At 42.1% G+C, this 13685-nt stretch overlaps 1 protein-coding gene across 5 annotated transcripts in view; it reads left to right on the top strand.

The window, feature by feature from the left end:
• The window catches only part of Pcca (propionyl-CoA carboxylase subunit alpha), a 387394-nt gene that overhangs the window by 88311 nt on the left and 285398 nt on the right, over window positions 1-13685 (top strand). The window lies entirely within an intron of this gene.

The raw sequence follows: 13685 nt of genomic DNA on the forward strand, positions 1-13685 counted from the left end.
ATGAGAGGATGCTTTGACTAAGAGCTTGTGTGTGTGTGTGTGTGTGTGTGTGTGTGTGTGTGTGCGCGCGCGTGTGCGAGCATGTGGTACATGTGGGCCAGAAATTGATTCTGGTATCTTCTTCAGTTGCTCTCTACCTTATTATTTTTTGATGCAAATGAATGTTATTGTTGGTATGGGATGGAAACTGAAGGGAGATACTCAGTGATTTGGGGGTTGAATTGGTGTAGACCTCCTCTCTTCTTCTCAGGCTCTTTCTGGGTTAGGTCATCAGGGCTTCTTCCTTCTTGGAGGCCATGTAAGCATGAAGTCTATCACTGTGTTGCTGTAGGCAACTGTATTGTTATACCATGACATGAGCTTGACAAAATAGTTGTTGAGGGCAGTGCCAGTCCCAGCATCAAAGGTGGAGGAATGGGTATCACTGTTAAAATCATAGGCAACAACCTGGTTCTCAGTATGGTCCAGGATGACCTTTGGGTGCTCTGTACATCACCATCTATTTAATGCTATAGTATCTGGTAGTGTTATTTAGGTGGTGTCTCAGATTTACATTTGGGGGCAGGAACATGAAAGACGATGCCACTGAGCTGCTTGTTAGCTCTGCAATGACCTTGTCTACAGCCTTGACAGTACCAGTGGGGGTGTGATGTTCTTTGCAGCCCCATGGACATCATGCCACAGGTTCCACAAAGAGGCTAGAATTTTGGGTGAGGCAAAAGCATGGTTGTGGTCATGATTCCCTCCACTAAGGTTGTCATGGATGACCTTGACTGTGGAGGCTAAGCAGTTGATGGTGAAAGGGCAATGTTGACAATCTTGAGTGAGTTGTCGTACTTCTCATGGTTCATACCTAGCATAAATATAAGGGCATTAGCAGAAGGGGCAGAGATGATGACTCTTCCAGCTCCACCTTTCAGGTGAGCTGTGGTCTTCTCCATGGTTGTGATCCTGTAGCACACTCATCACCAGGATCACTCCATTAATGATGGCTGGGTCTCACTTTTGAAAGATAAAGATGGATTTCTGATTGATGACGTTTCCTGTTTTCAGCCTTGACTGACATGGAGCTTGCTTTAGGTGTAACAGCATTGGAACATTTAGACCTTGTAGTTGAGGTTAGTGAAATCAAAGGCAATATTGATGGCAACAATATACTTTGCTAGAGTTGAAGGCAGCCCTGGTGATCAGGTGCCTAATATGGCCAAGTCAGTTCATTCCAACCTTCACCATCGTGCCTAAGGGAAAAGGTTGACATTGCAAATGAAGAAAATGCAAATGTTTCTGAAGTGGGGAGGAGCATTGACTCCCCCATATATATATATTTGTTTGAGATTGAGAAATATATATACATATATTTCTGAGATAGGGTTTCTCTGTGCAGCCCTGGCTGTCCTAGGACTCAGTATGTAGGTCAGGCTGGCCTTGAAATCACAGAGATCTGCCTGCCTCTGCCTCCTAGGTACTGGGATTAGAGGTGTGCAAGCAGACTCCATCTTTTTTTTAAATTTAAAATTTAATCTTTTAGAAATTTTTCTACATGGGAACACTGTATTTACATCATTTCCACCATCTCTCCTAACTCATTTAGTTTCCTATCCCCCACAACTCTCTCTCAAATTCATGACCTCTTGTTCTATAATTAGTATTGTTTTATATACCCCCCCACCAGGTCCAAATTAGTATTGCCTATATGTATGTGAATTTAAGGCTATCCACTTAGGCCTAAGCAACCTGTCAGGGATCATCCCTAAAGAAAAATGATTCTTGCTTCCTCAGCACCCAAGAACAGCCTGTAGATCTTTGTTTATAGGTATGGCCTTGTCAGTTCCCCTCCATCCATATTGGTATGTTGATTGGTGTGGTCTTGTACAGATGTTGTACAGTCAACTGAAATTGGGAATTTGTGGATGCAACACTCTGTAACATCCAGGAGACACTATTTCATAGGAGTTGTCCTGACTCTTAGAAATTTTCTGCGTTCTATGTTGTTCACGGAACTTTGGCTATGGAAGTTGTGTTATAGATGTCCTTTAGGGCTGGGGACTCCATTGTCATTTTTTCTTCTGCACTCTGTTATGGTTCTATAATAGCCTCTGCAAGGTGCAAAAAGAAGCTTCTTGATGAGGTATGACTGTTATGCCTATCTAGAAAGCAAACTGATGAGGCTTCTTCCTTTTTGGACTGGGTGTGGAAAGTCCAGCCCGCCTCATTTGCTTATTTATTTTTTTATTTTTTTATTATGTTTGTGTTTTAAATTTACACATCAGCCATGGGTTCCCCTGTCCTCTCCCCTCCCGCCCCCACCCCCACTTTCCCCATTACCTCCCCTCCATTCCCATCTCCTCCAGGGCCAAGACTACCCTGAGGATTCATTTAAACTTGGTGGATTCAGTACAGGCAGGTCCAGTCCCCTCCTACCAGGCTGAGCAAAGTGTCCCTGTGTAAGCCCCAGGTTCCAAACAGCCAGCTCATGCACTAAGGACAGGTCCAGGTCCCACAGCCTGGATGCCTCCCAAATAGTCCAAGCCACTCAACAGTCTCACTTATCCAGAGGGCCTGATCTAGCTGGGGGCTCCACAGCCTTTGGTTCACAATTCATGTGCTTCCATTTGTCTGGCCTTTCGTCCCCGTGCTTTATCCAATCCTGGGCTCAATAATTCACGCTCCCACAGTCCCTCCTCCTTCTAGACAACTGGGTACATGGAGCTCCACCTGGGGCCTGGCTGAGCATCTCCACATCCACTTCCATCAGTCACTGGATGAGAGTTACAGCCCGACCGTTAGGGTGTTTGGCCATCTGATCACCAGACTAGGTCAGCTCAGGCTTTCTCTCGACCACTGCCAGCAGTCTACAGAGGATGCATCAATGTGGACCTCAGGGGACCTCTCCAGCACTCTGCCACTCCTGTTCTCATGTGGTCCTCATTCATTATGGTCTAACCATTCCTTGTTCTCCCTTTCTGTTCCTGATCCAGCTGGGATCTCCTGCTCCCCCAAGCTTCCTTTCCCTCAAACCTTGCCCTTCATTTCTCCCACTCTCGTCCAGGTTGTTCATGTAGAACTCATCCATTTCTCTGTCATTGGGTGATCCCTGTGTCTTTCCTAGGGTCCCGTTTTCTAGGTAGCCTCCCTGGAGTTGTGTAGCAGTCTAGTCATCTTTGTTTTACATCTAGTATCCTCCTATGGGTGAGTACGTACCATGTTTGTCCTTCTGAGTCTGGGTTACCTCACTCAGGATGATTTTTTCTAGATCCATCCATTTGCCTGCAAACCTCATGATGTCATTGTTTTTCTCTGCTGAGTAGTACTCCATTGTGTATATGTACCATATTTTCTTTATCCATTCTTCAGTTGAAGGGCATCTAGGTTGTTTCCAGGTTCTGGCTATTACAAACAATGCTGATATGAACATAGCTGAGCAAATGCCCTTGTGGTATGATTGAGCATTCCTTGGGTATATGCCCAAGAGTGCTACAGCTGGGTCTTGGAGAGAGGGATTCCCAATTTTCTAAGGAAGCGCCATATTGATTTCCAAAGTGGCTGTACAAGCTTGCATTCCCACTAGCAGTGGAGGAGAGTTCCCCTTGCTCCACATCCTCTCCAGCATAAGCTGTCTTCTGTGTTTTTGATCTTAGCCACTCTGACAGGTGTAAGGTGGTATCTCAGAGTCGTTTTGATTTGCATTTCCCGGATAATTAGGGATGTTGAGCAATTCCTTAAATGTCTTTCAGCCATTTGAACTTCCTCTGTTGAGAATTCTCTGTTTAGTTCTGTAGCCCATTTCTTAATTGGACTGTTGGGCATTTTGATGTGTAATTTCTTGAGATCTTTCTATATTCTGGATATCAGCCCTCTGTCAGATGTGGGGTTGGTGAAGACCTTTTCCCATTCTGTAGGCTGTCGCTTTGTTTTGTAGACCGTGTTCTTTGCTCTACAAAAGCTTCTCAGTTTCAACAGGTTCCATTGATGGATTGTTTCTCTCAGTGTCTGTGCTACTGGTGTTATATTTAGAAAGTGATCTCCAGTGCCAATGCGTTCAAGAGTACTTCCTACTTTCTCTTCTATCAGGTTCAGAGTAATTGGATTTATGTTGAGGTCTTTGATCCACTTGGACTTAAGTTTTGTGCACGGTGACCGATATGCACCCTTCTACACATTGACATCCAGTTATGCCAGCACCATTTGTTGAAGATGCTTTCTTTTTTCCATTGTACATTTTTGGCTTCTTTGTCAAAAATGATATGTTCATAGGTGTGTGGGTTAATGTCAGGGTCTTCAATTCGATTCCATTGGTGCACATGTTGGTTTTTATGCCAGTACCAAGCTGTTTTTATTGTGGTAGCTCTATAGTAGAGCTTGAGGTCGGGGATCGTGATGCCTCCAGAGGTTGTTTTATTGTACAGGATTCTTTTGGCTATCCTGGGTTTTTTGTTTTTCCATATGAAGTTGAGTATTATTCTTTCCAGATCTGTGAAGAATTGTGTTGGTAATTTGATGGGAATTGTGTTGAATCTGTAGATTGCTTTTGGTAAGATTGCCATTTTTACTATGTTAATCCTGCCTATCCATGAGCATGGGAGATCTTTCCATTTTCTGACATCTTCTTCGATTTCTTTTTGCAGGGACTTAAAGTTCTTGTCATATAGGTCCTTCACATGCTTAGTTAGAGTAACCCCAAGGTATTTTATATCATTTGTGGCTATTGTAAAGGGTGATGTATCTCTGATTTCCTTCTCAGCCTGTTTGTCTATTGTATATAGGAGGGCTACTGATTTTTTTGAGTTGATCTTGTATCCTACTATGTTGCTGAAGGTTTTTATTAGTTGTATCAGTTCCTTGGTTGAATTTTTGGGGTCACTTATATATACTATCATGTCATCTGCAAATAAGGAAAGCTTGACTTCTTCCTTTCCGATTTGTATCTCCTTAATCTCCTATGATGTCTTATAGCTCTGGCTAGAACTTCAAGTACTATATTGAATAAGTATGGGGAGAGGGGACATCCTTGCCTTGTTCCTGATTTTAGTGGTATCGCTTTGAGTTTCTCTCCATTTAATTTGATGTTGGCTGTTGGCTTGCTGTAGATTGCCTTGATTGTGTTTAGGTATGTTCCCTGTATTCCTGATCGCTCCAAGACCTTTATCATGAAGGGGTGTTGGATTTTGTCAAATGCCTTTTCTGCATCTAGTGAGATGATCATGTGTTTTTTTTTTTTTCTTCGAGTTTGTTTATATGGTGTATTACATTGACGGACTTTCATATGTTGAATCACCCTTGCATCCCTGGGATGAAGCCTACTTGATCATGGTGGATAATTGTTTTGATATGTTCTTGGAGTCTGTTTGACAGAATTTTATTGAGTATTTTTGCATCAATGTTCATGAGGGAGATCGGTCTGTAGTTCTCTTTCTTTGTTGCATCTTTGTTTGGTTTAGGAATCAGGGTAATTGTAGCCTCATAGAAGGAGTTTGGTAATATTTCTTCTGGTTCTATTGTGTGGAACCATTTAAAGAGTATTGGTATTGAGTCATCTTTGAAGATCTGGTAGAATTCTGCAGTGAAACCATCTGGTCCTGGGCTTTTTTGGTTGGGAGACTTTTAATGACTGATTCTATTTCCTTAGGGGTTATTGGACTATTTAAATGGTTTATCTGGTCTTGATTTAACTTAGGTATGTGGTACCTATCCAGAAAATTATCCATTTCTTTTAGATTTTCCAGTTTTGTGGAGTAGAGGTTTTTGAAGTATGACCTGATGATTCTCTGGATTTCCTCATTGTCTGTTGTTATGTCCCCTGTTTCATTTCTGATTTTGTGAATTTGGATTCTCTCTCTCTGTCTTTTGGTTAGTTTGGATAAGGGCTTGTCTGTCTTGTTGATATTCTCAAAGAACCAACTCTGTTTCATTAATCCTTTGTATTGTTCTCTTTATTTCTATTTTATTGATTTCAGCTCTCAATTTGATAATTTCCTGGCATCTGTTCCTCCTGGGAGACTTTGCTTCTTCCTGTTCAAGGGCTTTCAGGTGTGCTGTCAAGTCACTAGCGTGAAATTTCTCCAGCTTCTTTATGTGGGCATTTAGTGCTATGAATTTCCCTCTTAGCACTGCTTTCATAGTGTCCCATAAGTTTGGGTATGTGGTATATTCATTTTCATTGATCTCTAGGAAGTCTTTAATTTCTTTCTTTCTTTCTTCCTTAACCCATTGGTGATTCAGTTGAGCATTATTCAGTTTCCATGAGATTGTAGGGTTTCTGTAGTTTTTTCTGTTGTTGAAATCTAACTTTAAACTATGGTGGTCTGATAGAACACAGGAGGTTATTCCAATTGTTTTGTATCTGTTGAGATTTGCTTTGTGGCCAAGTATGTGGTCGATTTTAGAGAAGGTTCCATGGGGTGCTGAGAAGAAGGTATATTCTTTTTTGTTCGGGTGGAATGTTCTGTAGATATCGATTAAGTCCATTTGAGCCATAACATCAGTTAAGTCCATTATGTCTCTGTTAAGTTTCAATTTGGTCAATCTGTCCAGAGGTGAAAGTGGGGTGTTGAAGTCTCCCACTATTAATGTGTGGGGTTTTATATGTGATTTAAGCTTTAGTAATGTTTCTTTTACATATGTGGGTGCCCTTGTGTTTGGGGCATAAATGTTCAGAATTGAGACTTCATCTTGGTGGATCTTTCCTGCTATGATTATGTAATGTCCTTCATCATCTCCTTTGATTGATTTTAGTTTGAAGTCTATTTTGCTGGATATTAGGATGGCTACCCCAGCTTGCTTCTTATGACCATTTGATTTGGAAAGTCTTTTCCCAACCTTTTATTCTTAGGAGGTGTCTGTCTTTGAATTTGAGGTGTGTTTCTTGTATGCAGCAGAAAGATGGGTCCTGTTTTCATATCCATTCTGTTAGTCTGTGTCTTTTTATAGGTGAATTAAGTCCATTGATATTAAGGGATATTAATGACCAGTGATTGTTTGTCCTGTTGTTATTTTTATTTTTTTTTGGTGGTATTGTGTATGTACTTCTCTTCTTTGGGTTTTTCTGCTGTGGTGTTATCCATTGCCTGTGTTTTCATGGGTGTATCTGCCTTCCTTAGATTGGAATTTTCCTTCTAGTGCTTTCTGTAGGGCTGGGTTTGTGGATAAGCATTGTTTAAATCTGGTTTTGTCTTGGAAGGTCTTGTTCACTCCATCTATGATGATTGAGAGTTTTGCTGGTTATATTAGTCTAGGCTGGCATCCATGGTCTCTTAGTGTCTGCATTATATCTGTCCAGGTCCTTCTGGCTTTCAAAGTCTCCATTGAGAAATCGGTTGTTATTCTGATGTGTTTGCCTTTATAAGTCACTTGGCCTTTTTCCTTTTGCTGCCCTTAATATTCTTTCTTTATTCTGTACATTTAGTTGTTTAATTATTATGTGGCGAGGGGACTTTTTTTTTGGGTCTAGTCTGTTCTATAGGCTTCTTGTAACTTCATAGGCATTTCCTTCTGTAAGTTGGGAAAGTTTTCTTCTATGATCTTGTTAAATATATTTTCTGTGCCTTTGAGTTGGTATTCTTCTCCTTCCTCTATCCTTATTATTCGTAGGTTTGGTCTTTTCATGGTGTCCCAAAGTTCTTGGACATTTTGGGTCATGATTTTGTTGGTTTTGGTGTTTTCTTTGACTGATGAATCTATTTCTTCTACCGTATCTTCAACACCAGAGATCCTCTCTTCCATCTCTTGCATTCTGTTGGTTATACTTGCCTCTGAAGTTCCTGTTTGTTTACTCAGATTTTCTATTTCCAGCATTCCTTCTGCTAGTGTCTTCATTTTTTTCTATTTCCCTCTTCTGGTTTTGGACTGTTTCCCTTCTTTTTTCCTGATTTTCTTTCAGGGACTTATTGTTTTCTTCTGCTTTAGTTGTCCTTTCCTCTAGTTTTTTATAGCGTTCTTCCCATTTTTTGTTTGTCTGTTCCTCCATTTTATTTTTGATTTCTTCTATGTAAGGTTCTAGCCTCTTCATGATGTTACTCATAAGGTTTTCTTCTTCTTCTTCTTCTTCTTCTTCTTCTTCTTCTTCTTCTTCTTCTTCTTCTTCTTCCTCCTCCTCCTCCTCCTCCTCCTCCTCCTCCTCCTCCTCCTCCTCGTCCTCCTCGTCCTCCTCCTCCTCGTCCTCCTCGTCCTCCTCGTCCTCCTCGTCCTTCTCGTCCTCCTCGTCCTCCTCGTCCTCCTCGTCGTCCTCCTCCTCCTCCTCCTCCTCCTTCCATTCTGGGATGTTCAGGTCTAGCTGTTGGAGAAGGGCTAGGTTCTGGTGATGCTGTATTGCTCTTTTTTTTGTTGTATGTACTTCTGCCTTGGCTTCTGCCCATATCCTCTTGGGTTTGTTCTTGGTCTTATCAGTGTAATTGGTCCAGAGAGAGCTGATAGATTTAGGGAGCCTCTCTCTGGTGCAGATGGAAGCTCTGGGCCGGATGGGAGCTCTGGTCCAAATGAGAGTGCTGGCTGGATAGGAGCTGGGGGGCTGGACTCCGAGTCTTAGGAAGTCCCTGGGATCCCCATAATTATCTTGTCCAGATGGGAGCTCCTCTTGTTCAGATGGGAGTTCTGGGACACGGTGGAGGCTCTGGTCCAGATGGGAGTTCTGGGGCAGATGGGAGCTGGGGGCTCTCTGGTCCAGTTGGGAGATCTGGGACAGGATGGAATACTGGACACTGGTCTCTAAGTCTCCGGAGGTGGCTAGGGTCTCCAGCAGATGGGTGTGGGGCAAAGCATTGAGGTTGTAGTGTCCACTGGAGGGTCTGTCTGCTCACTGGTCCAGATGGGAGTTCCGGGGCAGATGGGACCTGGGGGCTGGTCTCTGAGTCTTAGGAAGTGGTGAGTGTCTCGGGCAAATGGTTGTGGGGGCAGGGTGTGGAGACTTCAGGGTCTGCTTGCAGTCTTGGAAAAGGGGAGTCCTCCCACAGGTCCTGCTGATTGGCCGGAAACTGGTGCCAAGTTGGGCAGGTCCTCCCAGGATGGTGCCCAGGGGTGGGACCCAAGGGCGGTTGCCTCCCTGACTATAATCCCAGGCACTCACCCCTGGTCCTTGCTTATTTATTTATTTGGAAAGGCCAGCCCACCTCTTTCATTCATTCTTCTTCTTATTTATTTATTTGAAAAAAATATAAATTCATCAATGAACAATTTGCTAACTTGAAGTATTTCTTTCAATGAAAATATTTGTTGTTTCAAATTTTTATAAGTGGTCATTTCTTTTGTGTGTGTGCAGCAGTGAGAGGCTGGAGGGGGAGGGGATCAGGTATCCTGGTCTGTCAGTTTCTTCCATAGACCCTTGGACAGGATCTCTCAGTTAGTCTGGGTTTGCTGGTTTGATTAGATGAGTTGGCTAATGACCCTAGGGACCTGCCTGTTTTTACCTCCCATAGCACTGGGATTATAGGTGCTGTGTGAACTTGTCTGGTGTTTTACCTACATGCTGGGACTTGAACTCAGGTCCTAACATCTACACAGTAAGCACTCTTGCCCATTGAACTATCTCCATCTGCCTCATTTCCAGCATACACCCTGCTCTAAGTTAAATCTCAAACTTCACCTCTTTTTTTCTTTCTCTTGTCAAAACTTTGCCAGAAACATAAAAATCATAGAATTTAGGAAACAAGTAGAATATTGGAGCAGCAATTTTGGATTTTTCTTGATTTTTTTTTTTTTCTGTGAATCACCCTTAATTCCCTATGATGACGAACCCCCCCTTTTGTGACAATTAAAAGACATTTATCTGTATTCACTTATTTATCATTCATGTCAAACTTAATAGGACCTTAATAAGTATGTTTTTTAAAGTAAATTTTGTATTCATCATGGATAACAGATATACAGAGTTAACTGCTGTGAATGTCTTTCTGTATACTGTGAATATATGTTGCTCTGATTGGTTCATAAATAAAATGCTGACTGGCCAGTAGCCAGGCAGGAAGTATAGGTGAGATAAGCAGACAAAAAGAATTCTGGGAAGAGGAAGGCTGAGTCAGGAGATGCCAGCCCACCCTCCAGGCAGCAGGATTTAATGGCATACAAGTAAAGCCATGGAACATGTGGCAACATATAGATTAATAGAAATGGTCTGAGTTTAAGTGTAGGAGCTAGTCAGTGGTAAGCCTGAGCTAATGGCCAAGCAATTTTAATTAATATAAGCCTCTGCGTGTTTATTTGGGTCTGAGTGGCTGCGGACCATGTGGGACAGAGGAAAACTTTCAGCTGCAATTAACAGTACCATATCTAAAGTTTACTTGTAGATGAAATTTGATCTCAAGTTCAAAAATCACACCATTCTTTTTGGTCAGGAACTTGGAACTTTGGAACAACATACCCCTCCTTTTTCAATCACCATTCAGTCTTCTCCTGTCATCCTCCATACTTTTACCTGTCTGTCTGTCTACCTACTTATCTACCTGTCTATTTATTTTTGGGTATAGCATTAAGGGAGTTTGGAGTGTGGGATGAAATTTTATTTAATTATATATGAATTCTGACCTAGAGAGTACTTTTAAAACACGTTGGTAATAAGGAAGTTGCCTCACTCAAACCTTTGTCTGAGAACTTACCTGGTGTACTTACTTACTGGCCATTTCCCTTCTGTGTGAATGTGGGATAAAGAATAGGCACTAAATACTTGATGTGAGCATTTTGGGGGATAATTTTGCATTTTGGAGGAAGTAATTTTCTTTAAATAGAATGCATGTGGAAAGCCTGGTTAATCAGTAGTCTAGGTTGCTGGGCTGCTGTTAATCACAAGTCTTACTCTATAATCATAATGTATTTTGGATATTCTCATTTGTATTATCTCCTAAACTCTTTGTGTGGGCATTCTGATTACTTGATTGCATCTGCCAGGCACAGTGGTCTTTAAAGCAGCATTGATGACAAAATCATGCAGCTTAGTAGGTAAAATGAGAATCTGAAAAGACAATTGTTGGTTGAAGTATGATTGTTGCCTATTGCCTTTGCAACTTGTCCAGTGAGTTCCAGCGTGGGATACAGAAGTGCATGTATTATTGCTGTGTTGCCTGTGGCTTCCTCATCCTGGTGGAGACACAAGTTACTGGCAGGTAGAGGTCGCCTGCCTTCTTACACAGAGCAGATTCATTTTTCATCTGTTTTTCCTCAAAGAAGGTTCTGTTAAAAACCAGATAAAAACATGGATGGAATTGTATTTCATGAAAATCTGATATGGCCAAAGAGATCTCTTACATAGAATTCTACAGTTCCTAACACCAATGAGTGTAGGCATTGGGTTTCAGTTGTTATTGGCACTCATGGACCTAGCTGTCTTATTATCTCAGTTTTCTCTTTTTATTGCGGCTTCTGGATAGTGACTACTCAGCTTTATACAATTATTGATGGGGTACAGGCCATGTTATACCCAAATGTGACATCTTTGATATTAGAAGTGGAAGGAATTTGAGCCACCACCAGAAACAGAAGGTCGCTCTAGCCTTCTCCCACCTTATCCTGTGAAGCAGGTCATGAATCCTTAGAATATTTCTTCAGCTTTTCTTGACTAGGTCAGCGATCTCTACAGGAGAAATGCTAGAGGCCAAGGAGCGCATACAGGCTTCCTTAAGTTTCTCCCAGTTAGAGTTATGACACACCATGACCTCTCCTGCCTAGCCACTTTCCACAGCTGACTATGCTTCATTAGACCTTCAGCAAACCTCTCTAAAAACCCTCAAAGTTTTTCACATTCTGAGGTATGTGTTCTTTAATGATAGAGTTCCTGCTTAGCAGATCTAGGGCTCTGTGTTCAATCCCCAGCACCCAAACGCACCGATGACACCCTCAATCAAAAACACTCAGGCTTTGCTCTTTCTTTAGGTTGCATTTCCTTATGAAGGCAGCCTGTGTATCACATGCAATATAGGCTGCATACATCCATACACTTTTCTTTAGTCAGTTCGTCTTTTATAGTTAGTGTAAGCTTAGGAAAAAGGAGGACCCCCTCCTTTCATCATTTTATTTACTCTGGCCAGACTGACAGCCACCCCCCAAAATGGACTCAAATTGAATTTTCTTTTCTTCTGCTTTTGCACAGGAAGAAAAAAATGGCATTATCTTTGAGTAATTTCAGTTTTATTTTATTTTTATTTTTGAGATAAGGTCTCACTGTGTAGTCTAGGCTGGTCTTGAATTTGCCCTCCTCCTTCAACTTCCTAAGTGCTGGCTTACCAGGTGTGTACCATCATAACCCAACTTTCCTCCTCTATCTGATATGTTGAGCAATTTGTATCTCAGCTGGGCTGTGTCCCCCAGAACACGAGTGCAACTGTACAAGTCAAGCTGTCATCTAATCTTTCAGATAGGTGCCTTTCCACAAAGCCTTTTCATTAATGACCTTTTATACTTCCATTTTCTGTCCCGGGTGGTTTTAATTTTCCTAGGCCATTGAGGGACGGCAGTCCAAGCTACACAGTGCTGTAGTTACTCTGGTTATACATCTGCTTTAGATGTTAGCCCCATTCCATTCCATTCCATTCCATTCCATTCCATTCCTTTCCATTTATTTATTTAAATTTCTCAAGACAGGGCTTCTCTATGGCTGTCCTCGCTGTCCTGGAACTCACTGTGTAGACCAGGCTGGTCCTGAACTCACAGAGATCCACCTGCCTCTTGAGTGCTGGGACTAACGACGTGTGCCACTACACTATGTCTGGCTAGCTTTTTCTTTTGATCCCATGACCTCATCCTTTATTTCAGCAAACTTTTCTCCTCCTTTTCTAGTCTGTGCTCTGGTGGCACAAAGTACCTAGTGCCTTGTTATATCTGTAATCCCCGTTTTCTCCATTAGCGCTTCTTTACAGTGATGTGAGCACAGGCAGGTAGACTCATCTGCAGGAGAAAATTAGATTATCATTATCTTTATTTTCTGTACCATGTGCATGCCTAGTGCCCACAGGGTCAGAAGAGGGCATTGGATCCCTTAGAACTGAGGTTGAGGGAGTCTGTGGGCTACCACTGGGTGCTGGGAACCAAACACAAGTCCTCCACCAGAGTGGCAAGAGTTCTTAAACTACTGAGCCATCTCTCCAGCCCCCAGGATTGCTCTTAATTAAAACCATAATTGTAGCTTTTAAATTCCCACATCTTGGCTAGGCAGTGGTTGTGCATGCCTTTAATCCCAGCTCTCGAGAGGCAGAGCCAGGCAGATCTCTGTGAGCTCAAGGCCAGCCTGGTCTAAAGAGTGAGTTCCAGGACAGGCACCAACACAACATGGAGAAATTCTGTCTTGAACTCCCCCCCCCAACCCCCCCAAAAAAAAACACCCCACGTTTTCTTGATGCATCTTTTGTAGATGTAAACATTACTGGTAGCGTTCTCTGATACTTATTTATTTAACTATTCTGTGATAGTTACAGATGTCTGTCAATGTTCTCTCCAGTTGCTGGCATTTTTGTGATCACTACATTTAGCTCAGAGGCAGGCAAACAGCTGGTATTTAATAAATGTGGGTGTTGGGGTTCTGTTGAACTGTGTAGAAGACATTGATGCAGAGATTTACAAGGCAGTTTATTTAGTGAGAACCTGTTATAGGTAAGTACAGTGTCATGGAAGTTATCTTTTCAAAGAATATTGTTCACATCAGGCTGGTGTTCTCTACTGTTTTGCTTTCAGTGGCCTAGCTTTGTTCCATTTATCTTTGCTCTTTTGTG

Source organism: Onychomys torridus, chromosome 9, assembly GCF_903995425.1.
Source record: "Onychomys torridus chromosome 9, mOncTor1.1, whole genome shotgun sequence".
NCBI lineage: Eukaryota > Metazoa > Chordata > Mammalia > Rodentia > Cricetidae > Onychomys > Onychomys torridus.